Below are 25,742 nucleotides of genomic sequence, written 5' to 3' on the forward strand. Positions count from 1 at the left end.
CAAAGATAGATAGACAGACAGACAGATAAATAGATAGGAAGAAAGGAAGACCTTTCTCAAAGAGAAGCGAATGATCCAGAAGCACATGGAGAGATGCTCACCACTGTTGATCATCAAGAAAATGAACATCAAAACCACCACGAGAAGCCACTTAACACCCCCAACTTAACAAGACATGGAGAAACCGGGCCCTTTGTTCCTCACTGGTAGAAATGGTGCAGCTAGTGGGAAGAGTTCGTTCCTCGAAAAGCTCAATAAGACTTATTGTGTGACCCAGCGATTTCACTCTGAAGTGTGTACCAAACAGAACTGAAATCAGGTGTCTGGAGCAAACCAATCGTGGACGTTAGATACCAATGTCCACAGCAGCCTTAGTCACAGCAGCCAAAATGTGGAACCCACCCAGTGTTGAGTGGAGGATACTGATGAATAGATGAACAAAATGGGGAACACTCATGAGGTGGAAGGTTATTCTGCACAAAAAGGAATGGGTGCTCACCCACGCCACAGCGTAAACGATCCTGTCCGATGTCCTGCTAAAGGGAAGGAGCCCAGGACCGTGAGCGGCTTGTTCCCACCCTGTGCAAAAGGTCCAGGTCAGGCAAGGATGCCAAACAGGGAGTGGAGGAGCCCTCACCACGGGAGAGAGGAACAGGCAGCTGCTCACGGGGTCTGGGGTTTCTTTTTAGGGCCATGAGAATGCTCGGAGATTCGACAGTGGGGACAGCACAGAACTCTGTGCCTGCATTGGAACCACTGCTCTGCACACTTTAAAATGACTACAGTGGTGAACTGCAGTTACGCAGGATCCTTGTGAAAATGTTTTTAGCTATAGAAATTGAAAGTGAACCTCCTTGTCTTTTTTCCATTACTCAGAACTAACCATCATTAATGATTTGCTGTGGGCCCTTCCAGATTTTTCTACATCTACCCCACACAAACATACACGTGCACACACAAACACGTGCGCATGCAGGCGCTCTGTCATGCAGGCACGCACATACACACTCTAAGGAAGAGGTTGAGGTTTTATTGAAAGGAATGCCAATCATGCAGTACGCCTTCCCTCACCTTTACCCGCCTCACTGAGCTCTCTCCCTCCTCGCACAGAGGCGTGTGTTACATCGCTTCTAATACGTGCCTAAGTTTGGTGGAACAGAGGTCCCATCACTATTTATGACCATTGTCCTCTACACAGAATGGATGCATCTTCCCAGTGTCACTTATGATGCTGCAGCTGCACCTCTGGGCTGTGAAGAGGTAGCTACCTTAAAGAGGTAGCTCTGTGGGGTGCACTAGTCAGCCATGAGTTGCTGCTGCTCTGTACAGGGTACCTGTCAAGGAGTTGTCTGAGGTCCTGGCAGAAGCAGGGGCCATCTTTCCTTACCACCTCAGTGGCACATGGGTCTTTCAGCAAGGAGAGACCTGTTGTCCTCTAAGGCGGGCTCTGTGGGAGAGAAGGCAGAACTCAGGAGCTGCCGTGTTCCGAAGTATGAGCCCGGCACCGCCCAGAGCTTCCAGTTCCCAATTCACAAAACTGCGACAGCAGCAGGGTTTACTGACCAGCCTGCCTGGGAATTGCCCTGCCCACGAAGCTGTGTGACCAAGGCCCTGGAAAGAGCCCACTCGGCTCACAGAATCCTTAACCCGCTTCTTAAGGTCAACAGAGAGACGCTTTCACTGGCTCCTGCCCTGACGCGTAGACTCCAACTGTGACCTCAGTCTGGATTTTCAGCTTAAGGAGATGGGAGGTGCTACTCATTAGATGGAAACTGCACTCCACGTTTGGGCTTCCTGGGCTCAATGTGTGGGCTGTCCTCTCTGGAGATGCTGGGCTCCTGGCCACCCACGAGATCATGAGGGCAGAGAAACATCCTCCGGCCTCCAGGATGCTACAGTGCTCAGCAGGTCAGATGCATGAAATGCGCTTCCAACTTGCCAAGGGTTTTGGGGGGACATAGCCCCCTGTACCTGAGCAGTGCCTGTCTTTGCTGGTATTTAGACGTCTCGACTCTTCCACCACCTGTTTGTCTAGGCAAGAGCCAAGCCTCAGGGAAGGTGGCTGAGATGAGATGGAGGACAGCAAGGAGCCAAAGGGAACCAGACCCCATGGAGTCCAAAAATCCCAGATGCTAACCCAACCCACGGGCTTCCTGGTCCCAGGAGCAGACTGTGCCATCTGATGAGCTGTTAGAACTCATGTCCCCAAGCGTTGGGTCCCCTCCTCTGGGTTCGGGGTATAAGGAGGAAGTGAGGAAGTGCCCAGGTCCTGGGGGCAGGTGTCTGGACCCTGATTTCTGGGGTCCAGCAAGAGATTCCTCCCATCCTTTCCTTGCTTCTCAGGCTCTGGAGACATGAGGGAAGGGCTCCAGAATCTGACAGATGAGGACTGGAAGCCATTTTTCCTTGTTAAGAAAAACTAGTGCAGAAAGTGTCTGCTGAGCTCACTGTCGCTGGACAGGGAGGATGTGTGGTCGTCCAGGGGCACCTGTGTCCCGCCTGGTCTGTACTGTCCACTAAAGCTCAGTGGAGTCACGCACTGACCTGTAGGGCTCTGAGCCACAGAGATGTGTCCCTGGGACCCTGATTCTGGGATAAGGTGTGGCTGCAGGAGCCCTGGTGGGTCACCTGGGAACAGGAAGAAGCAGCAGAGCCCACAGGCTGGGTGGCCCGAGCCAGCCACGAAGCCCCTGCAGAAGGAGTTCCACCTGGAAGAGGAGAGCTGCCCAGGGGGTCAGAGGCCTGCTGCCCTGCAGGGGGCCAGCCTCGGGCTCTGCCGGTGCCAGCACGATTGCCCCTGTGGTGCCCCGGGAACCGCTCCCCCACCCCACTCGTTCCCTTGTCCCTGACTGAAGGGACCTTGGCCCGCCCCCCAGGCACTCCAGGGAGAGTCATATTTTCAACCGTTTTAAAAATCACCCTCTGACAGCCATGCCAGCTGCAGTCACCAGGGCTCCGGGATGAAGTCACACCCTCCCTGAGGCCAGGCTCTCTGATGGCCTCCGGTGGCCCCTCTGGACAAGCTGCTCCCTCCACGGGGAATACTGAGTCCCAGTTGATCCCCGAATCCCACCGCCCGCGTGTGCAGACCCAGCCTGCCTGTCCCTGTGCCTGGCCTCCAGGGCCGCCCTTTCCCCGGGGAAGCCCCCGCCAGCCCAGCCCCTCTCTGGGTCCATTCCCTTCTTCGAGGTGCCCCGTTACTGCTGATGTGACCCTGTTCCTACTTATTCAAACATTGCCATCTCCCTGTCACCTGCGGGAGCCCTGGAAGACCAGCCAGGAAACCCCGCTGATCACGCTGGGCTCAGTGGATCAGGAAGAGGACCCGCAGCAAGGGACAGCTTGCTGAACAGCCCTGGAGCGTCCGAAAAGCCGGGTTTAGAGAGGGGTGCTCACAGGCCTCAGATCCTGGGAGGGGGAGTCCAAGACAGGGAAGGGCTGAGACTGGGCAGAGTTGGTGACATCACAGCCCTCGGTGGGAAGGAGAGGATGGCCAGGTCAGGAGGCCTAAGCTGAGGAGTCCCGGCTGAACTTCCAGAGCATGTGCCTCCTGGGGCCTATGGAGTCCCAGCGCTGCTAACTGCAAGAACAGGGCCCTGCTGTCCCAGGTCCCTTCCCCCAGGGACCAGATGCCTGGCAGCAGAAGCCCTGCTCACCCTTCTCCCAGGGCTATAAATGCTGGTTACATTAGCAAAAGACCGCTTGTCACTGAAAGTGGGTGTGACCCTGGACCAGGCACTTCACCACTGTGAGAGGAAGAGAGAGAGATGTAAATATTCTGAGATTCTGCAGTGGCCTCCGACCCTGCCCCGTCAGTGTAGGGAGGCGGGGGGGGGGGGGGGGGGGGGGGGGGCGGGAGGGAGGCCCGAGGGAGGGAGGCCCACGGGAGGGAGCGCGCAGCTCAGGGTGCAGAGCCTACGGTGCTAGGGCAACTCCATTCAGCGGTCAGATGAGTTTCAGAGAATGGATCCAGAGACGAGCTATCCTGCAGTGAAAGGCTTGATAGAAGAAAATTCTTAAAAACTTGTATTTTGTTGCTGTTTTAAGGACAAAAGCAATGTATGCTCTCATAACAAATGAAATACTTTTCTTATGTATAAAAAAGTGAATAAACCCACCACCAGTCCCTCCAGGGGCGCTGCCACACATTTTCTCAGGATTCACGGAGAGCTCACCCCCACCCTGCTCGGCTTCTGCACCTGCTGATGGGGGGGGATTCCTGGGCCGTTTCAGTAGCTACCCAACAGAGCAGGGGGCGCCGCGGCCTCTGAGGCCATTCATGGAGGCTACGCGTGCAGGATTTATGCCCCAGCTCAGCAAAATCAAACAATCAATCATAGTATTTTGTCTCTCTGGAGATGGAGCAAGACAAACGTCCCTGCCCAGGTGACCACACTTGAATAGCTGTTTCAGCAGCAAGGGCTGCGACTAGAACAGCGCCGAGGCCAGCTGTGGCCAGAGTCCTTCATCCCTTAAATCCGATTTTCTTTGAGATTCTAACTTCAAACCAACGCACCCATTAGAGCAGATTCTGGGCTGGGGTGGAGCTGGGGGCGGACTTGCCCATGCACAGGCCCCGGGCAGGGGACAGAGGGCGAAGGCCCTCCCAGCCAGCTGGGAGCCCTGCTCTACTGATCATTAATGGCCCTGGTACCTGTAGGACGTGCCCCGGAAATGTCACCATGTCAATGCTGTCTTTTCAGTGCTTGGCCTTTGGACAGGTGGCGAACATGACTACGCTTGCCAATGCGGGTAATAAAGGGAGCTTTTGCCTTTTCTAACTTGTTCTTTTTAGTTGCACATGACGGTAGATTGTGTTTTGGCATATCAGACATACATGGAGCAGAACTTCCCATTCTGTGGTTGAACATGGGTCACGTGCTCACATATGAACCCAGGACAGTTATGTCCAGTTTACTCCACTGTCTTTCCCATTCCCCTCCGCTCTCCCTTCCCATCATGCCCTTTTGTCTAATTCAATGGACTTCTATCCCCCCCTTTATTGTGTGTCAGCATCTGCATATCAGACAGACCATTCGGCCTTTGGATTTGGGGGATTGGCTTATTTCACTCAGCACCGTATCTTCCAGTTCCATGTATCTACCAGCAAATGTCATAAAGTCATTCTTTATGGCTGAGTAATATTCCACGGTGTGTACATAGCACACTTTAATAAAGAGGATTTGGGGCTTCTGAAAGTTCCATGGTGGTTGGATTTCATTATGAGAAAAGGATTTTTTTTTAATTGTTTCTTTTCTTTTTAAGAAAATGCTGTCATGTGCTCTTCTCTCTCAGTCACTTGTAGTGTTAGTATTTGTTGTTGGCTGGTGTCCTGTGTGACTCCTCTCAAGGGGACACAGCCTCCCTGGCTCCTTCAGCTTCAAGACTCCTTGGTCCCAGGATCCCCAGGGGAGAGAGAGAGGCAGCCTCGGGGCACTGAAGTCTTCCCAGACTCCTGGTTGAGGCCACTGGTGGTGGGCAGCACAGTGTCGGGGTGAGATCTGAGCTCCTGACCCCACTCCTAAGACAGAGTGTGGACCACCCACTCCACGCTGCCCTCGGCTGCCCTGGTAAACACAGTGAGCAAGGGTGATGTGCTCCCTGGGCTCACAGTGACATTCTAGAGCAAGTGACCACGCTCGGCCACCACGGCCGACATGCTGTGAGTCGCACGGTGACCTCGAGCTCCAGAGCTCACCTTCTAGGGGACAGGGTGAGTAGCAGGGGACACCAGGGAAAGGGGTGGACAAAACCACAGCAGAGCAAAGGCCCTGGGGCCCACAGAGGCTGGGGCAAGAACCCACGGAGAGGAGAGGTGGCCGCAGGGAGCTCCGGCATCCTGGAGGGGAACAGCGAGGGAGCAGCGGAGGCGGATGGAGCACATCTGCTCTCCCGCTGCCTGATTACCTCCCGCACATAACAAGAGACCGGGAGTTACTGGCCTAAAAGGCCAAATTCCTCGTACAGCTCTTTGTATAGCTCTATTTGGGTCACACAATGGACCTGCAGCTTCTTAAAAAATAAATTTTGTGATATGTAGAGCAAAAGAAAGAGTGGGTTAGAGAGCAATTGATGGGGATTTACGCTTGAATTTGTACATTTTTGTGTTGCTATCACAAAATACCTGAGTCTGGTTACTTTATAAAAAGAAAAAGGAGCCAGCATTAACCCCTCTGAGGGCAGCGCCCCCAACGTACTAGGTTCCAAACTGTTAAAGGTCTCGCCACCTCCCACTGTCACCATGTTAGGAACCAAGCTACCAAAGAGGGCCTCTGGGAACATGCTCACACTGCGCTCAGGCCGCAGCAGTACCCAGCTCAGAAGAAGGAGTCCCATGTTCAAGAGGGACTGCCCTCCACCAGCCCCAACCCCACAGACAGGGCGGCTCTTGGCGCCTGAGGCAGCTCCCTAAGCTCCCACCCTGCACGCTGCCCAGCCCCCCATCCAGAGGAGGCACCTGCTCCTCCCGCCCACCTGCTCTCCTCCCTCTGGGTCTGGTTCTGGTTCTGCTCCTAACTTGTGCACCACCAAGGAGGCCACAGAAGTTCTCCCTCGGATCCCTGAGCGTTTCTGTTCCCGGCGTCACCTGGCCCTGCATCTGTGCAGCCAACCCAGCCAAGCACCCAGTCACCGTCAGGCCCAGCATGCAGAGGCACCTGGGCTTCAGGGGCGGTGGGAATCCTGAGCCTTAAAGAAAACTTTCCTCCCCCAGGGACCCACCCTGAGCACAAGAGAAGCCAGGGAGCCGGCTACAGTGGTCCTGTGACTCCTGGGGACTAACCTGTAATCACATTACACAACACATTACACAGAGCTCGGGGACTTCAGGGTCTGGTCTGTCACCTCCCGTCAGTTCTGCGGGTGGGATCCCAGGCAGCTTGGCTGGGCAGCTGCGGCTTGGGGAAGGGATGAGGGTGAGCAGGGCTAGGTCCTCAGGAGGCAGGACGGCTGGAGGATGCCCGGGCAGGGAGTGGGGTTCACAGCTAGGGTAAGAGGCCTCAGTCCCCAACGCCCTGTCCCAGGGGACCCTGCGCTATGGCGCTTCCTCCAGATCCCTCCTGGATGGTGCCTCGCAAATCCCACCATCACTTGGGCCATGCTCCATGGGCCCCTCACAGGGGCCAGTCGGAAAGGGCTATGCCCTGAATATTTTGCCCGGCCCCCAACTCCTGCAGGACCTTGATCCCCAAAGTCTTACATAAATATCATTAGGAAGGTGCAAGCCCTATCCAACTGTGGTGTGGAATCCAGCCACTTGTGAGAGTAATTAGATTAGGCCAGGTCATTAGGGTAGCAACCCAGTGGTGGACTCCAGGTGGCTTTCTAAGGAGAGGGAGTGACCATGGGAACACAGAAGCACACACATTCCTGCCATGGGCTGATGCAGTCAAGGAGGACCCTGGTCAGAGCCTATGCCATGCTGTGTGGATTGTCAGCCTCCAAAACTGTGAGCCAAGTAAACCTCTTTTCTTTATAAAGTAGCCTTCTTTGGTTGCTCTGTTACAGTAATACAAAGTTAATTCAGAAAGAATGCAGAAGGGCATGGTGGCAGAGGGCAAGGGGCCAGGGTGGTGGTGGGCTTGTGGCCATTGGCCAGCATGGTCAGCTCACTGACTGTGTTACCCCAGCCCCCTTTCCCCCTGCTGACCCCCAACATCACCTCCATCCCTCCTGTTTTGCAGCTCAGTCCTTTATTTCTCAGAACTCTTTTACTTCCCTGATTTGAGGTTCATCTCCTCCTTCCTCTGACAGTTAAAAATAAATTATACACCTGGTTATCACAGTGGGGATTTCATGCCCACCTCCATAAACTGTTGTGTAATAAATGTGCCCGACATGCCCAGCGCAGCTCCTAGCTCACACTGGGTGCATAATAGATGTTAATGGCTCTTTTTATTGTTGTTATCACTATTAGTCCCGTGACACTCTTATGAACTGCACCACCATCTACACGTCACGCCCAGTGAACCGCCTGGGAGACGTCCTGCTCCCGGAGGGCACCAGGAGATGGGTGGTCGACGGGAACCTGCACTTCCTCCACCTCTCAGTGCCCATCAGCCCCAGTGCTGAGAGCCAGCGAGCCGTCACTGGGCCCCCAGGGCCCTGGAGAATAAGCCCGGTGTTCACTGAAGTCTGGGGGGACAAGGGCTTCCTCTCGGCCCACGCCCACATCTTCTGGAAGCCGGGCCTCTCTGGGGTCCAGGATGTGACTCAGTGGGACAGCACTTGCCAAGCATGTGCAAGGCCCTGGGTTTCATCCAAGAGTGGCAAAATAATAATAATAATAATAATAATAATAATAATAATAATAACAACAACAACAATAAAATAATTCCAAGCCCTTAGCAGACACCCTTCCTGCCCTAGCCTCTACCATAGCCCCTGAGCCCGGCCTCGCTGCCTCTCCCACACCCTGGCCCCCTCCCCTCCTGGCCCCCTCCCCTCCTGCCCGCTCCCCAGCTTGCCCAGCCTCTTTTTCTCCTCGAACACTTCCACGGGGACTTGGAAGGACTGTCCCCCACAGGCTGCTCACAGCCATCTGACACCGCTGCCCACCCACCGTGCTCTCTGCAGGTAGCTTCCCAGGCAGCCTCCTCCTGAAGGCCACCTCATTTATGGATGTGTCCACCCACAAAGAACCAGAAACCAAAAGCCAAAAATGGGACAGGCCAGTTCTTTGCGGAAAATAATTTGAGGGGCAGACCACTGGCCTATCACGTTAGGCCCTGGGTCAGATCCCCAACACCACAGCAATCGTCATCATTGATCATGATTATGATGATGATTTCTACTACTAAAAACCCTCGAGTTGCTAGTAAACATCTGAGCCGTGCACTGACATCCCCCGCTCCCCTGCCCGGGGTCTCATGGCAGCCAGTGCACCCTGGGGAGAGGACGGCTGCCCCATGATCCTGGTAGAGGTCCAGGGCCACGTGTGGCTCTCGTCCAAAGCTGCCCCTGCTCAGCCTCACTTTCCCTGTCAATAACTGGGGAGTCCCATGCCTGCCTCACGGAGCCCTCTGAAGGTTCTTGGGACAGTGTTTATCAGGCACCACATGCATGTGTCTGGCCCTGAGAACATGCTGGGTAAGTCATAGCTCTTCACTTCCCCAGCAGGACTTTACATGGCATCTCAGAACGTGACACCACCCCCCCCTTTTTTTCTGGTACCTCTTTTTGAGGGTTGACCTAAGAAGAGCTTCACCACTAAGCCACATCCCCAGCCCTCTACCTATTTTGAGACAGGGGCCTCACTAAGTTGCTGAGGTTGGCCTAGAACTCATGATCCTTCTGCTTCAGCCTCCTGAGTTTCTGCAACTGCAGGCATGTGCCTCCATGCCCAACTAGAAAATGACCTCATCAAGAAACTGGTTCATAGCCGGGCACAGTGGTGTACACGCCTGTAGTCCCAGCAGCTCAGGAGGCTGAGGCAGGGGGATCGTGAGTTCAAAGCCAGCCTCGGCAATGGTGAGGCACTAAGCAACTCATCGAGACCCTGTCTCTAAATAAAATGTAAAAATAGGGCTGGGGATGTGGCTCAGTGGTCGAGTGCCCCCTGAGTTCAACTCCTGGTACCAAAAGAAAAAAAGAAAAAGGCACTTTGGTTCCTGAGCTATATCCAGTGGAGCTGATCATTTACAAATAGGGCCCAGAGAGGGGAAGGAGTGTGCCCTCATCATCCAGCACAGAGCAGGGCTCCAACACAGAGCACCTGACACAACCAGCCTCCTTATTACAGACCGTACTCGCAAAACTGCTGAAAGCTAAGAAAGCAGAAGAAGCAATAAATCGAGAATGATGTGCGTGGGTGACGTGAAGCTCTGGGGTCTGGGCTCTGTTTGAGGCCACTGCCTGGACAGTCATTTCAGTCGACAGCCTCTGGGTTTCTGAAACACCCCCACTTCACAGAGTGGTGGGGAATTAGAGAGAGAGGCCCAGAGCTTGGCGGGTGAGGGGTGCTGGGCAATTCTTCACATGTCGGTGGCTGGACTGGCCTCCCAGTGCCCTGGTGCCTATAGGAGGCACCTCTTAGAGGAGCTGGTCCTTCGAGTCCTTCTGGTATGGAGGTCACAGAGGGCAACATGGAAAGGTGGGTGGGGCTGAGTCCCGCTCAGATACACGCTTCCCTGTCCTTTGTCACCGCCCAGCAGCACAGCGCAGCAGAGACACGGGTCCCCTGAAGTCAGAGACAGTGACAGTGGCTTGCGGCTCCACTCAGCCAGCTGGACGGTGTGGGGGTGGGGGGCCACAACAGCCTGTGACTGACAGAAAGAGCATCATACGTGACAGCATATGTCCACGCCTCGTTGGGGCATTTGAATCAGACAGACCGATGGCTGCCCGGAGGTGAGTTGGCACATGCGCTCGCACACTTAGATCATGGCCACCTTCCTTACCCTCCCGCCCCTCCCTTCCTCTCTCTAATAGCTTCCCTTCCAAAAAAAGAGAGTGAGTTTAAATAACAGCCATAGGATCCAGCTCAGGAAAACAGTGACACTCTCAACAGTTGACAGAGTCCCTGACGCTCTGTAGAGCTAGGCCCTCTGAAGGTGCAGACATGGTGCCTCTGGAGGGGCCCCAGAGGCCACCTGCCTTGGGAGGTGGTGAACTTCTGGGGCTGGGGCCTGGAGGGAGGAATGGGGTCACTGGAGTGTGCCACCCCAAGGGGGTGCCGGATGCGGGCTCCTCCTCTCTCCCTCTCTTGGATTCCTGGCTGCCACGAGGCGGCAGCTGCGCGTCACCAGCTGCTCCCACCACAAGGCCGTGCCTCGCCACAGGCCCCAAGCCACAGAGCCACGTGACAAGGGTCTGAATCCTCTGAAGACAGGAGCCAAGACAAACCTTCCCACAGCTCACGCTGCTGCCTCAGGTGCTTTGCCACAAGAAGCTAAAACACGGAGTGGGCTAAACCCTGCACGGCTCCCAGGGGAGACCCTCCCTAAAGGCATCTATAACGGGTCCAGCTAGTCCTTTAGGTCCCTGAGGAGCTGGTTCTGGATCTCCACGGACGCCAAAATCAGAGAATGGTGGAGTCCCTTCACAAAAGAACGCGGTATTTGCATAGCACCTACCCACGGTCTCCTACACGCTAAACCATCCCTGGGTGACAGGCAGTTCCTAGTGCGACGAGACCGCTGTGTGGAGAGTTGTCACACTGCAGCGTACAGAGTGACGGAAGAAAAAAATCCACACATGTTCTGACAATTGACATCATAAAAATGATTTTTTTTTCCCATTTAGATGCTGTGTTGGTCGGCATGACCGCCCTGTGACCAAAACACCCAACAAGACCAACTCAGTGGAGGAAGTTTATTTGGAGCTCACGGTTTAAGAGTTTCATTCCATGGCTGGCCGACTCCTCTGCTCTGGGCCTGGGTGAGCAGCCCACCATGGTGAGGGTGTGGCAGAGGGAAGCTGCCCAGCTCTTGGCCGTCAGGAAGCAGAGAGAGTACAAGGAGCCAAGGACACAGATATATAATCCCCAAAGGCTGGCCCCGGTGACCCACCTGCTCCAACCATGCCCTACTGCCTGCAGTGGTCACCCCGCTAGCCCATCAAGTCAGGAATGCACCCAATGGGCCGATCCTCGATTAGGTCACAGCTCTCCTGATCTGACGATTTGTCTCGGGACGTCACATGTCACTACAGTGTGCCGTGAACTCTGGAGGGACCCCATGTAGCAAAGCCATAGCAGATAGACACATGAAGCCGACTGTGTTTTGTTAAACCTGAGATAAAATAAGTAGTGCACCATGACTTTTCCCTTTCATTTTTCAACACAGTCTCTTTCCCAATCTTTCACAGTTTGCGACAAGATTCTAGTTCCCTGTTTTACAGCCTGGGCCTAGTGGCTTTTTCCTACTGCAATGTGTCCTGGAAAAAATGAGAATCTCCTCCTGCACCTGGACTACTTCCCTCCAGACCCCCATGCGCCTCTCCCCCGAGAGTCCTCCTGAGCCTGCGCGCCACATCACCTTCTCAGAGTGTCCTCCCAGAACCCCCAGGCCCAAACAGCCCCTGCACACACTCTGACACGCACACACCCACACAGTGCTCCCCTGCACACACCCGCACAGCCCTCCACCACAGCTTCACACACACACACACACACACACAAGCAAACACACCATCATGTCTGTGCCCAGGGAAATACAACACACTTGCACACACACTCTCCCCACCCCTCTGCTCTTCGCCACCCCTTACTTGCTTTATTTCTGTCCATAACATTTACCACCTTCCGGCATCCTGACCACATTTTCCAATTGTCTATTAGCTGTTGCGAACTCACCATTTTGCCTCCAGCAATAGTTGTATAGGAGGTTCTCAAGCATTTGTGGGATGAATGAACAGATGGATGGGTGGGTGAGGTGGGTGGATGGGTGAGTGGGTGAGGTGGGCAGATCAACGGACGAATGGATACATGTATGTGTGTATGTGTAGATGGATGGATGGGTGAGTGGGTAGAAGGATGGATAGATGGGTTGATGAATGGGTTGATATATGGATGGATAGATGAAAGGATGGATGTGTGGATGGATGGATGTATGGACGATGGATGGAGGGAGGGAAAGAGAGGAATGTATGAATGGGTTCATATATGGGTGGATGGATGGGTAGGTGAATGGATGGATAGATGGATGGGTGGATGGATGGGTGGTTGGGTGGATGGATGGGTGGATGGATGAGTGGATGGATGGGTTGATGGGTAGATGGATGGGTTGATGGGTGGATGGGTGGGTGGATGGGTGGATGGATGGATGGGTGGATGGATGGGTTGATATATGGATGGATAGATGAATGGATGGATGTGTGGATGGATGGATGTATGGACGATGGATAGAGGGAGGGAAAAAGAGGAATGTATGAATGGGTTCATATATGGGTGGATGGATGGGTTGATGGGTAGATGGGTGGGTTGATGGGTGGATGGATGGGTCGATGGGTGGATGGGTGGATGGGTGGATGGGTGGGTGGATGGGTGGATGGATGGATGGGTGGATGGATGGGTGGATGGGTGGATGGATGGATGGGTGGATGGATGGGTGGATGGATGGGTGGATGGGTGGATGGATGGGTTGATGGTTGAAAGGTGGGTGGAATGATTGGGTGGATCCCCAGAGCACTTAGGGCAGTTTTTGAAATGATCTACTTAATGCCCTATCATTACTCCAGACCCAAGATGTCATGCAAGCAGGATCAATGGCCTCTGACTGTTTAATGAGTTTTCAGAGCGCCTGGCCCTGAGGTTTTCCACAAACACCTGCTGGGCTAGAATCAAGTTCCAGAAGAATCTCCATGTTCCCAACTTTTGAGCAACTTTTAGAAGCCCTCGCCCTGAACACGGCCAGCAGCAGTGGGACCCAGGCCTAGGGCATGAGTTTCCCTGGGTCATAAAATTGAAATGGAGGAAAACAAAACACTGTCAAAACTCCAAAATAAGCACTCTGTCCCGAGGGCAGGAGGGCGTGGGCAGGACTCCAACGCAAAGGCCGCAGGAGGTGACGTCAGTAGCCATCCTCTGCAGCACAAAGTCCTCAGTGTGACACTTCAGATTTATGAGAACTGCCAACCCAGCAAGCCCACGTGGCCACCCAGAAACAGTGACATGCTGGGTACAGCCGGCACCCGCTCCAGGCCCGGAATCACTTCAAGATGTGTCGGCGGCTGGGGAGGAGAGACTCTTTCGCGCACCACCCACAACCGCGCCTCAGGGGGCACCTGTCACCAGGCAGCAGGAAGCGGGGCTGGGAACACGTCTGTCTGTCTCACCTACAGCACCTTTTTCTCCGATCCCTCCCCATAAGGCCCGTGAGGGTCTCAGAGAAGCCAGGCCAGCCCTGCCTCCCACAGGCCCCTCTGGCTCAGAAGAGTACCCACCCTAGTCCCAAGCCACCACAGCGAGGCTGTGCCCACGTCCCCTTCACCGGAGCCCACTCCTGCCAGTGGCCAAGGTCCCACCGCACTGTAGCAGATGAGGAAACCTCAACCCAGAAGGTTGGAAGGTCTTGTCAAGAGCAAGGCGGGCGCAGTGGGTGGCGTCCAGACCCAACCCAAGCCCAATGCCCCCTGTGGCTGAAGTGATCTCCTTGAACCCAAATTAGAAACAGAAACTCCCCGGTCCCCCCCCCCCCCCGCAGAGCTGGGGCTTCCCTCTCTGCCACCCCAGACGGAGAGCAAGACCCACCCCTGAGCTCAGGAGGTGGGATAACAGGGTCTGGCACAGTAAGCTCCAGAGGAGTCATTTCCTAAAATAAACGCCAGCCTCTACTCCTCTCCCGGCACTCAGGAGACACGCCAGGAGGTACGAGGGATCCCAGGGACAGAGAGGACAGAGAGCCTGTCCTGCGAACCCGGTGTCCTGGGCAGCTGTGCCTCCATCTGTCCTGGGGCCTCTGAGCCAGACACTGCTGTCCTGGCTGCCCTGTGTTTCCCCCTGCTGTCCCCGAGCACTCTGCACGGTGGCTTCCACTGCTGTCCCCGAGCACTCTGCACAGGTGTCTAAGGCTGCACCTGGATATCAACTGCCCTGCACCCAGTGATGCCAGCGAGTCCCACTGTCCCAGCCTGGGGTACACAGCAACGGGTTCCAGCTCCTGCCAGACCACTCCAGGCCCGTGTTTTAATCAGCCCGTCTGTGTCACAGCCGCCCTGCAGCCATGGCTGTCATCTGGCTCCTTTTCAGAGGAAGAATCGTAGACACGGAGACAAGGAGTAAAGGGACGGACGGAGGCTCATGTCCCATTCCAAAATGAATTTGAACATAAAAATCTGAATGCATCTGCGTGGGACTTCCGCTTTCTCGGGTCACGCTCAGCAAGCTGCCCTGTGTCCCTCCGGAGACCAAGGAAGCCTCCGTGGGGTTGAAATTCAAAGTCAGGTTGTCACACATCCCACCAGAGTTGTCTGTCCATGTTCCTCAGCCTCTGGACGACACAAGTCCTTCATCACCGTCTGTCAATCAAAAAACTCAATAACCACCCTGTGTCTGAGGAACCCAGTTTCCTCCAAAAAATAGGGGGCCCCTGGACGTCTGTCTCTATGCACTCACAGACTCACATATGCAGGTAGCTGTTTTTAAAAGATCTCTATTCCAGGGTGACGTGAGCCACGCGTGCTGCAGCCCCGTGTTCAGTAACAGAACCGAGACACGCTCCGGGAGGACACCTGGGATAAGGCAGGTCTGGGCACCAAGAAGATGCAGGGGGAAAGGTGCGTGCAGGCAGCCACTTCCCAACATGGTGATTTCCTTTCCAAACTCAAAACCTCCCCTTCCTCAGCAGTCCCTGCCCACTGCTGGTGGCTGCCCTTCTGCACCAGCCTTTGCCATAAGCAAAGCCAGCTCTCTGCAGCTCCCGGGGACAGTCAGTGCCTACTGCACTGCAGCTGCCAACCCCTGAGGAGACCCAGCCATCCCCCGCAGGCAGGAGACAATAATGGGCAGCACTTCCTTGCCCCCATGACCCAGACCAGCTACAGCCCAGCAATGGCACAAGACCCCTGTGAGGAGAGTCAGGAGGAGCCAGGCCTTGAGCCCGGTCCCACACCTACTTTCGCAAAATTTGGTACCAAGATTTCCCTTCTGTGCACAGGGACTCAAGTGCACCACCCCTGTTACCAGGGCTGTCCCTCACCACTTGCCTCCCTCCCGCCCCTTTGTCCCAGGCCCATCATCCATACCCCAGCTTCTCTTAGCTCTGTCAGGTTGCATTTTGACACTGCTTCTAGATCTGGCAAGGAAATCGTTTGGAAAGTCAGACCTGGGTTAGCCCATTAAACTGAAAATAAATTCCTGATGGAGACCATTTAAAGCTAAGCCATTACAAATCCCAGCCTTGAGAGGAGAAGGGGCTGACTTTCTAATAGCCTGACAGTTAAAACAGTCATTAAATCCAGCCTAAATCTCTAAGCCATGATTTTAAAGTACTGCTGAGAAAACTCTCAAGGGCAAAGTGGGTTTAGGCGGTGGTGGGACAATCACAGGAACCACTGTGGGGGGAAGAGCAAGTTTTGTGCTCCTCAACCTGAAGGCTGGCCTGGGTAGGATGAAGACCTCCTCACCCCTGCAGAGCAATGAACTCCAAGCCCATGGTCAGGGCTGCCTGCGGGTTGGCTCTCAGGGCGGGGGAACTCAGCTCTGTGCACAGTCCTGGATGAGGTTTCCCTGACTCCCTGCCTGACCCGAGGTGCGGATGGGCACAGAGACTATCTGCTGAGTAGTCCTAGTGCGAGGCTGTGCCAAGGACAGGCGCACAACTCAGCTCAACTTCGTGACGACCTCAAGGGTCAGTACCAATACCCGCCCCCGTGCACCCAGAGCCACAGTCAGCCACACTCCAGCACTGGCTATGGCCAGCACAGCGCGAGGGCTACAGTTTTCCCCCTCTCCAAGCCCCAGGGCTGCCCTTCCAGGTCTGTAGGGCTTTTTCTTACACAAGGAAACTGAAGCACAGCAAGGTTAAGAAGCCGCCCGGAAGAGGATGTGGGGAAAAGGCACTCACACACACACTCTGCTGGGGGGACTGCAGATGGGGCAGCCAACATGGAGAGCAGTATGGAGATCCCCTGGAAATCTGGGAATGGAGCCACCATCTGACCCAGCTACCCCACTCCTCGGACTTCAAAACAGCATACTACAGGGTCACAGCCACATCAATGTTTCTAGCAGCACAATTCACAATCGCTAAACTGTGGAGCCAACCTAGATGCCCTTCAGTGGATGAATGGATAAAGAAAATGTGAAATACAATGGCATATTACACAGCATTAAAAGAGAATAAAATCATGGCATTCACAGGTAAATGGATGGAGTTGGAGAATATCATGCTAAGTGAAGTTAGCCAATCTCAAAAAACCAAATGCCAAATGTTTTCTCTGATATAAGGAGGTTGATTCATAGTGCGGTGGGGAGGGGGAGAATGGGAGGATTAGACAAACTCTAGACAGAGCAGAGGGAAGGGAGGAAAAGGAGAGGAGCATGGGGGTAAAAAGACGGTGGAATGAGATGGACATCATTTCCCTAAGTACATGAATGGTGTGAAGACTGTGTGTACAACCAGAGATATGAAAAAATGTGCTCTATATGTGTAATACGAATTGTAATGCATTCTGCTGTCATACATAACAAATCAGAATAAAAATCTTTTTAAAAAAGAAAACAACAACAAAAAAAGAAGCTGCCCAGAAATGAGGAGGCACCTTTGGATCACACAAAAGGTTAAGAGCTTATGGTCCAGAATACGTAAGGGCTTCTACAGCTCAGCAAAATCAACAGCAGCAACAACAAAGACAATTTTGTAAAAATATGAACCACTGAAGTAGACCTTTTTCCAAAGAAGACATCCAGGTGGCTAATATGCCCTGAAAAGATGTTCAGCCACAATGAGACACCCACTAAGACGGCCCCAGTAAAAGGAGGGATAGTAAGTTTGGGTAAGAATGTTGAGTCAGGAGCCCTGCAAGCTCCTGGTGCAATAGCACACCTACTAAGGGAAACAGCTGGAGTCTTCAACACAGAGACAGAGGAGACCAGCGATTCTGCCCCTAGATATGGAAACAGGGCATTGGAACAAAAACTCGCACAAGAATGCTCTTCACCCACTACTCACAATAGCCCCAAACTTGGAACAACATCCATCAACTGATGAGTGCAGAAACAAAGGGGGGATGTCTTGATACACCCAAGGACAGCAGCGATGGCCTCTAAGACAGTCTGCCAAGAGAAAGAAGCCAGATGCAAAAACCTCTGCTTGGTGTCTCAGTCTGCTCCATGTGGCTGTAACAGAACGCCCTGGACTGGTTCATTTACAGACCATAGAAATTGTCTTGGCTCACTGCTGGGGATTCTGGGAAGGCCAGAGTCCAGGGACTGCATCTGGTGAGGGCATTCTTGCTGCACCATCATGGGGGAGTATGCTAAATGGCAAGAGAGAGAGAGAGAGAGAGAGAGAGAGAGAGAGAGAGAGAGCAAGAGAGGGCTGGGCTTGCTTTTATAACCAAAGCCACTCACACAGTAACAAACCCACCCCTGGGATAATGACAGTAAGAGACCCTCGCTCACAGCACCATTGCACTGGGGATAAAGTCTCCACCACATGAAATCTGGGGGACATATTCAAATCATAATGTCCCCCATTATGGGATTTAATTTTCATGAAATACCCACTGTAGGTAAATCCACGGAAGACAGAAAACGTGAGTGGTGGCCCAGTGTGGTGGTGGTGGAGATGGGGAGTGACTGCTCCCTTGTAACAGGGTTTCCTTTCTGGGTCATGAAAATGTGTTGGAACTAAATAGACTTGTGAATGCGCTAATGCCCCCTGGGTTGCACATTTGGGAGTGGCTGAGTACATCATTCTATCTTTTGTGAATTTCTCAATTAAAATAGAAAGAAGGAAAGAACCTTCCCCACAGCTATCAGGATTTAGACCCAGCTGTTGGGAGTTGCAGAGCCTCACAGCCCGGAGCCCTTTGGGAACACATAGGTGCTTATTCCAGAGGGCTCGCCAGTGGGGTTCCAAAGAAGGACTTCCTGAAGGAGCCCTGGAGGACCTATGAGCGTAGTTCTTATTCTTAGCTGGCACAGTGCCTGGGAACCTCAGGACTCAGTCTATAGATGCCTGGTATTTGCAATTTGGGCACATATTCAAGTATGTTTACCCCTGTGATGACTTGTAACAATAAAACTATGGGAAGATCCTAAATGTCAGGCAGTGGGGACACACAAATCCATCAAGGCACATCTGCACAGCCTTTATCAGACATGAGAGTTCCCCAAGACTTGAGATGGAACATCTCCAGTGACTCCTAGGAGGAAAACATAACAACAGCGAACCCAAAAGTCTGTACATCAAGATCCCACTTGGGTGGTTTTAAAAGGTCATGTCTAATAATACTCAGGGAACTAGTGTATTGTTTTGATCTTTTGTATACGACTTTAGTAATAAAAATGTAGTTTTCATAATTTGCAATGAAATGGCAGAATAAATACATATCTGCTATTCTGATTATAGGAAAAGACAAAATTAGCAACAAGACTAAATTTTGCATTTTTACAAAAAAAAAAAAGAAAAAAAAACTTTAGTTTGCAAAGTTTGTTAGGGAGTTTGAATAAATATTTTCCGGCCCCCACCAGGTGAGATGGCACACAACTGTAATCCCAGTGACTGGGAAGGCTGAGGCAGGAGGATCACAGTTCAAAGTCAGCCTCAGCCACTTAGCAAGGCCCTAAGCAACTTAGAAACACCCTATCCAAAATAAAAGTAAAAAATATAAAAGGTCTGGGGATGTGGCTCAGTGGTTACATGCCCCTGGGTTCAATCCCCAGTAGCCTCCCCCCCCCAAAAAAAAAAAAAAAAAGATTCTCCAACCCCATGTCAGACCTACAGAATTGGCACTTTTAGAGTTAGGGCTATTCTTTTGCATATGAAGGAATTTCTTGCACAATTCCAGTGAGCCCCTCCTATCTGGCCCTACTTCCCCTACACACACACACACACACACACACACACACACACACACTGCACATGCACATACACGCTAGAACAAAGAACACCAACTCAGGCCCTGTTATTTACTGAATACAATCATGCTGAGTAATTAGCATCTGGGACCTTTGGCTTCCTTGTACGTTAAAAGGCAAGATGACAGAGAAAACCATTCTGTGGGAATCAGATGCTATAAAGTGTGTGACAGAAATTGGGTGCTTGCAGGAATCCAGACAAGGCTCTGACACAACCGGAAGACCCTTGGTAGACATTCCCACTTGGGTTCAAGCCCACTCTGACATATGTTGACAGTTTTAGCCAGCTCTTCACTTCCTCCAGTCCAAGAGCCCCACCCCTGCAGGGCCCGTGAGAATGCACCACCATCACAGATGCTGAAGAGCTGCGTAACATTGGTAAACTTGCTTCCTTCTCTTTCCAAGGAAGAGGATGGCTTGGGAGTGAGGGGGTCTCTGTGCGCTGCGCCCTTCACTTCTTAGAGCTAAGCTATCAGTAACACACTCCACACACTTCAGGTGGAAAGGACCCCCTGCTTCAAGGGGTCTCCAGGTCATCCTATTCTATCTTCACCTTTGCCAACAGAAAGGCAAACAAGGGACAAGGAAATGTTAGCACTAGACAGGCAACCGGATAACTACCACAATCCTGCCAGGCTGTACAGTGTGAAAGCCAGGAGTTGGAGCAGCCGTAGAGAATACCCATGCCTCAATGTGGCCAGAACCTCAGGCTACCAAGAACAGGCAGGGATGGGGGAGACATTTGTCCCAGAGTTCATGTTCTTGATCCACTTAACTCTTGAGATATTGTCCCCACTGCACAGTCACTTGCAGAGATACTGACAAAGCATTCCATTTATCGCCAAGCTTGAAGCTCAGTATGTTTGCTGAGCACATACCTGGATTCTATCATGAAATGTTTCCTAAATCCTTCTTCTTGTGAGTCACCTGCATTGGGGGTCTGTGTGTGTGTGTGTGTGTGTGTGTGTGTGAGAGAGAGAGAGGGGGGGGGGGAGAGAGAGATGGGAACCCACCCAGTGTGTGTGTGTGTGTGTGTGTGTGTGTGTGTGTGTTAAAAGGTTTCAAATTGTCAACACCAATGTTTCCCCCCACCTTTTTGTTACTGGTGCATCATGTTGTACATAATGGTGGGATCCACCGTTCTATATTAGCACATGTACACAATGTAACAATGTAGTTCTGCCAGTGTCTCTCCCGTGAACTTCCCCTCCCTCCCTTTCTCCACTCCCTGTTCCTCTATTCTACTGACCTCCTTTTGATTTTCATGAGATCCCCACACCTTTCTTTCCCTCCTTCCTCTCTAGCTTCCACATAAGACAGGAAAGTATACAATTCGACCCTTGACCTTCTGAGTTTGGTTAATTCTGCTGAACATAATATTGTAAAGTTCCATCCATTTTCCTGCAAATGACATAATTTTATTTTTCTTTATGGCTGAATAAAACTCCATGGTGTATACATACCACATTTTCTTTAGCCATTTATCCACGGACAGTCAACCTAGGCTGGTTCCATGGTTTGGTTGTTGTGCATTGTTCTGCCATAAACCAGGGTATGCATGCCTCACTAGGGACTTTAATTCTTCAGCATGAATTCCGAGGAGGGGTCCAGCTGGGTCACGCGGGGTTCCATGCCTAGCCCTGGTCTTTTGGGGAGGCTCTCTATTGATTTCCATAGAAGTTGTCCAAATTTATAGTCCTACCAACAGTGGCAACTTCAAAGTTTAAGTACAGTATAAGATATTTTTATTTGGTTTTTGCATTTCTTCTTTTAAGCTTTGGGGGAACCTCACAGTCTGGCCCCAGGGGCGCCCGCACCCTGGGTCAGCTCCACCCGTGGCCCGCTGCCCTGGGAACCCACCCAGTTCCCGCGTAGCGCGGGGCATCCAGGGCGCGCAGAACCGTGGGCGGCACGGTCCTACAGGGAGCAGCCCCACAAAGGCCCGGGAAGGGCGGCGGGGAGCCGAGCGGTCGCGGGGAAGGGGCTGCGCCGGGCGCGCCGTGCGCCTTGTCCCCGCCGTGAACTCTCGCGCTCCGCGCCCAGCCCAGGCGCGCGGCGGCTGGGGAGGGAAGGGCCGATTGTGCGGATTTCACAGTCTGAGCGCCGCTGAAAGGGAGAGAATGAGCCGCTCGGCGGCTCTTTTCAAGCTCGCCGGGGCCGCGATGCGCCTTCATTCAGGATATATGGAGCCTTTGTGCGCCGCCGCCGGCCTCGGCGACCACGCTCCTCGGCAGCCGCGCACCAACGTTCACACGCCCCGCTCCGGCCCGGCGCCTGGGAACCGCGCGGGCCAGTCCGCGCACCCGAGAGCCGCCCTAGCCCGGCCCGCAGCCCGGGGCCGTCCCTGCGGACGCCGGCGAAACCACTCAGCGCTGGGGACGGGTGGGTCGCCCAGAAAAGCCCAGCGGCCGCGAGGTGGCGGCGGGGACGCAGTCCGGGAGCCGGGAGGCCGGAGGGGGGGGAGGCAGGGACACCCGGGTCCGCGATTGCCTGGAGTCTGTGATTCCGAAGGGGCAGAGGGACGTAGACAAAATACTTCACCCTTCTTCGGTGGGATTGTCACCGGAGACCAAAATGTATTATTATTTTTAATTTAAAAGATGAAATCTGAAATCCAGCTCGAGTGGTTGGGGCCTGCCAATGTTTTGGCTATGCTCAGTTTGTGAGCTGCTGCTTCTTCTTCTTCTTCTTCTTCTTCTTCTTCTTCTTCTTTTTTTTTTTTTTTTTTTGTCACTCTTGGTGGGGTGATTCATGCTGGTAAGCATGTTGTTTCGTTTACACAGAAAGGCGGCCTAATAAAAACCCCTTCCGAGATGGTCCTTGAAGAGCCAGAAGAATTGGTTCCTGTAGACTGCAACTTATGTTCTTGATAAAGGCTGGTTGATTGAAAAAAATTGTGCTGGGCGAGGGGGTGATGGGGGTGCCCACACAGCCCCCTTCCCTTTCCCCTCTTGCAGTGTTAAAAAGATAGGGCGTAACACAGAATTTTGAATGCAAAGTTAACTTTGGAAGTACCGTCAATGCCCATGGGTCAATGTCACACTGAGCCAGGCAGCCATCCCAGCTGCTGAGGCTCCAGAGTGAGGTCAGCAGGCTCCCTGGAAGGCAGGTCAGCTGTTGGACTGCACTGCCAGCTTCTAGAAGCAGAAGCCTCCATCTCTGGGCAAATCTCCTCTTCCTTTCAGCAAGGTGGGAGCGAGGTCTCAATGCTGCTGGACAAGCTCAGCACAAGGCAGCAGAATCTGGGGCTCAAGTCCCAGGGTTCTCTCTGGGTTTCAACACCAGAATTCCCTTATAGGTCTTGGTTTCCTCCTCTGTAAGGTGGGGATGAGGAATCCCTACCTCTCACGGGGCAGTGATCATCAGATACGGTTTATATGTTGGCTACTTGTTCATTCATTTTAACAGTGCCCAGATTGTAGCTCTGATTTCTGTGTCCAATGAAAGGAACCAGCGGCCCTTGGAGGAATGATTGATCCCAGTCCAGAGCAGGGAATGTCCAAGATGAGTCTCAACCATCTTTGACTAGAATGCAAACCTTTCTAAACTGAATGAAACCAATTTGAAAAAGCTCATGTTGGCTAAAGAGGGGACCAGTGGCTCATCAATGTGACTGGGATGGGTTCAAACACATAAAATACATTTAAGGCCATGAGCCAAGGATTTTTGGAGAGGGCTATAGAATGCACTCATTCTTTCCAAAAACAGTCACTGAAAAGACAGGATCAACTATTCCTCCTGTCTTTCACATCCGAAGTGTTGGTGGAGAAAAGTTTCTTTTTACAGGAAAACAATAATGAAGTGAACATTTAAAAAAAAAAAAAAACTCTAGCTTCTCTTGCTTTTAGTTAGCTTTAAAAATCATTAATTTGGGGGTCATGCAGCTGAGCAGGATATTACTAGTCTCCTACCCATTTGGCTGAGGTAACAGTCAGATATGTGGGCTATGATGATTATTATGGTCACCTGGGCTACTTTTCAGTGACTTGGTTGCTTTTGTTATAAACACTGCATCTGGCATGCAGGTATCCACTGGGAAGGGTGGAAACCCTGGCCTCGGAGCCTTCCTATTGTGCCTGTCTCCTTTGCTACCTAAACCTTGGGGTCAGATCGATTCTGCTCCACTCTTCCCTGTAGACCTGTTGGTTATTTAGGGAATATTTGTCCCAAACTAGCAGCCCAGGTTAAAGTTGCCTGAAAATTCCCTAATCCCTCTCTTTCCCCTTCTAGCCTGAAAAAGAAAAGCAACATAGGAGGAATCAAGATGTTTTCAAGATTGACAGGGGCATCGAGATCAACAGAGAACCACCCATCAGGTTGTGCCACACCTCAGTCCAGACCACCTGAAAGATGGGACTGTCACCTCTCCCACCCCTAACACGGCAGCAAGTCTCCACCGTCAGATGCCTCCTAACCTAAAGGCCTCTTCTTCCCCCCTTGCCTAAACATAAAAGGAACCCTAAACTTATGCTGAGTTAATGGTCTTTTTCAGACACCAGTCCCCCATCTCCTAGGTCCAGCTCGCCAACAGAATAGATCTTCCTCCTTGTCCTCATCCCATCTAAAGGTCAGCAATAGTTTCTCAATATTATATGTGCTGACACATTTTGTAATAAGCATTTGTCTTTTAGAGATTCAGGCTGAAATGTTTATGGCTTAAATATTATCATATCTAAAAGATGTGCTTCAAAATAATCCTGGAAAAGGAGAAAAATGGATGGGACTAGTTTAGACAAAGCAATGAGGGACAGGGGTCGACAAGCAGCAGAATGATGTGCTGGGAAGTAGGGGTTCTGTGCATGATTCTCTCTTTTTGAGTATGTTTGAAATTTCCCAAAATTGAAAGAGAAAGGGGGACAGGCAGTGCCACTCATATCAGTGAGAAGGGACACCATGTGGGAGTCAGGGACCATTAAAAAGGGGATGTCCACACTTCCCATGTAACCTCCAGCTAACTGTGCATAAGGAGAGTGGTCTTGATGCGTGTGCTTGGATGTTATCGTCCCTTTCTCTGCTAACACCTGAGCTCCATGGAGGCTGTGCCAGAGTTCAAATGTCTCTTCCCAAACCCATACTGGAATTCCATTGCCATTGCTGTCGTGTTAGGGGTGGGAGAGGTGACCAGACACAGCTGCTCTGCCCTCGTGAGTGGGTGGAGTCCCTTGCCAAGGGGGAGGGTGTCATAAGGTGACTTTGGCCCAGTTTCCTGTTTCTGCTTTGCATGTGCTCATGTGCCCCCTGCCACGTCAGGACCGCATGATGGCTCTCACCCGATGCTGGCGCCATGTTCTTGGGCTTCCCAGACTCCAGGACCATGAGCCAAAGAAACTCATTGCTTACAAGCTACCCAGAGTGTGCCATTCTGTTAAAGAGACAGCCACAGACCAAGACAGACAGCTTCTTGATTCCATTCAATGGTTGTCCTGCGTGGTACGCCATCTGCAAATGCTTCTCCAGTGGATGTCGTCTCTCACTGCAGCCAGGACTGCTGCTCTGCTTTACAGACAGGAACTCTGAGGCAAGGCTGATGCTCTTGCTGGAGTCTGGTTCCAGCGTCTCTGAAGCTCCCTGTTGTCTGTCTTTTGGTCGGAACACTCCACCCTGGTAAGGAAGCTGAAACGGGACATTTCTAAGCATGGAGAAGTTGCTCTTTGCTGTTTCCTGTGGAGAGGATGGAGGAAGGAGGAGATGGAAGCAGTTAACAGTTTACATTTCTAGAGGGCCAGACTCCGCTGTGAGCCCAATGTTACCACAGTTAACTCATCCAGTGCTTGACCAGTCCTGTGGGGTGGATTCTGTTGTTACACCAAGGCACAGAAAATACAGGCATTCTGATCTCAGAGCCCAAACCCTTAGCCCCTGCATCAGGCCTCCTGCCCTCTGCATTAAAGGACAATGGGAAATACACCTGCATGTGGGGTTTGGCTGGAGCCGGGCTTCTGCTGATGCAGCGCAGGTCTGGCCTGCAGCATGGACTCTGAGCACAGGCAGGGCACGTCCACCTGCCAGTAGGCGTGGGGTAGCAGGCACTGTGGAGTTGCATCACTCTCGACCTCTTATTACTGGCAGTCAGATTCTGCAGCTAAGTCCTACACAGCTAGGAGCTTCCTATCGGGTCTGCACAGGTCCCTTCCTCTATCTGGCCCTCAGTTTCTTCATTAAAACCAAAAAAAAGTTAAGACTAGTCTAGATAGACTTTCCCAAAGGGTGCTGGATAGGC

This window comes from Urocitellus parryii, chromosome 1, assembly GCF_045843805.1.
Source record: "Urocitellus parryii isolate mUroPar1 chromosome 1, mUroPar1.hap1, whole genome shotgun sequence".
NCBI classification, from domain to species: domain Eukaryota; kingdom Metazoa; phylum Chordata; class Mammalia; order Rodentia; family Sciuridae; genus Urocitellus; species Urocitellus parryii.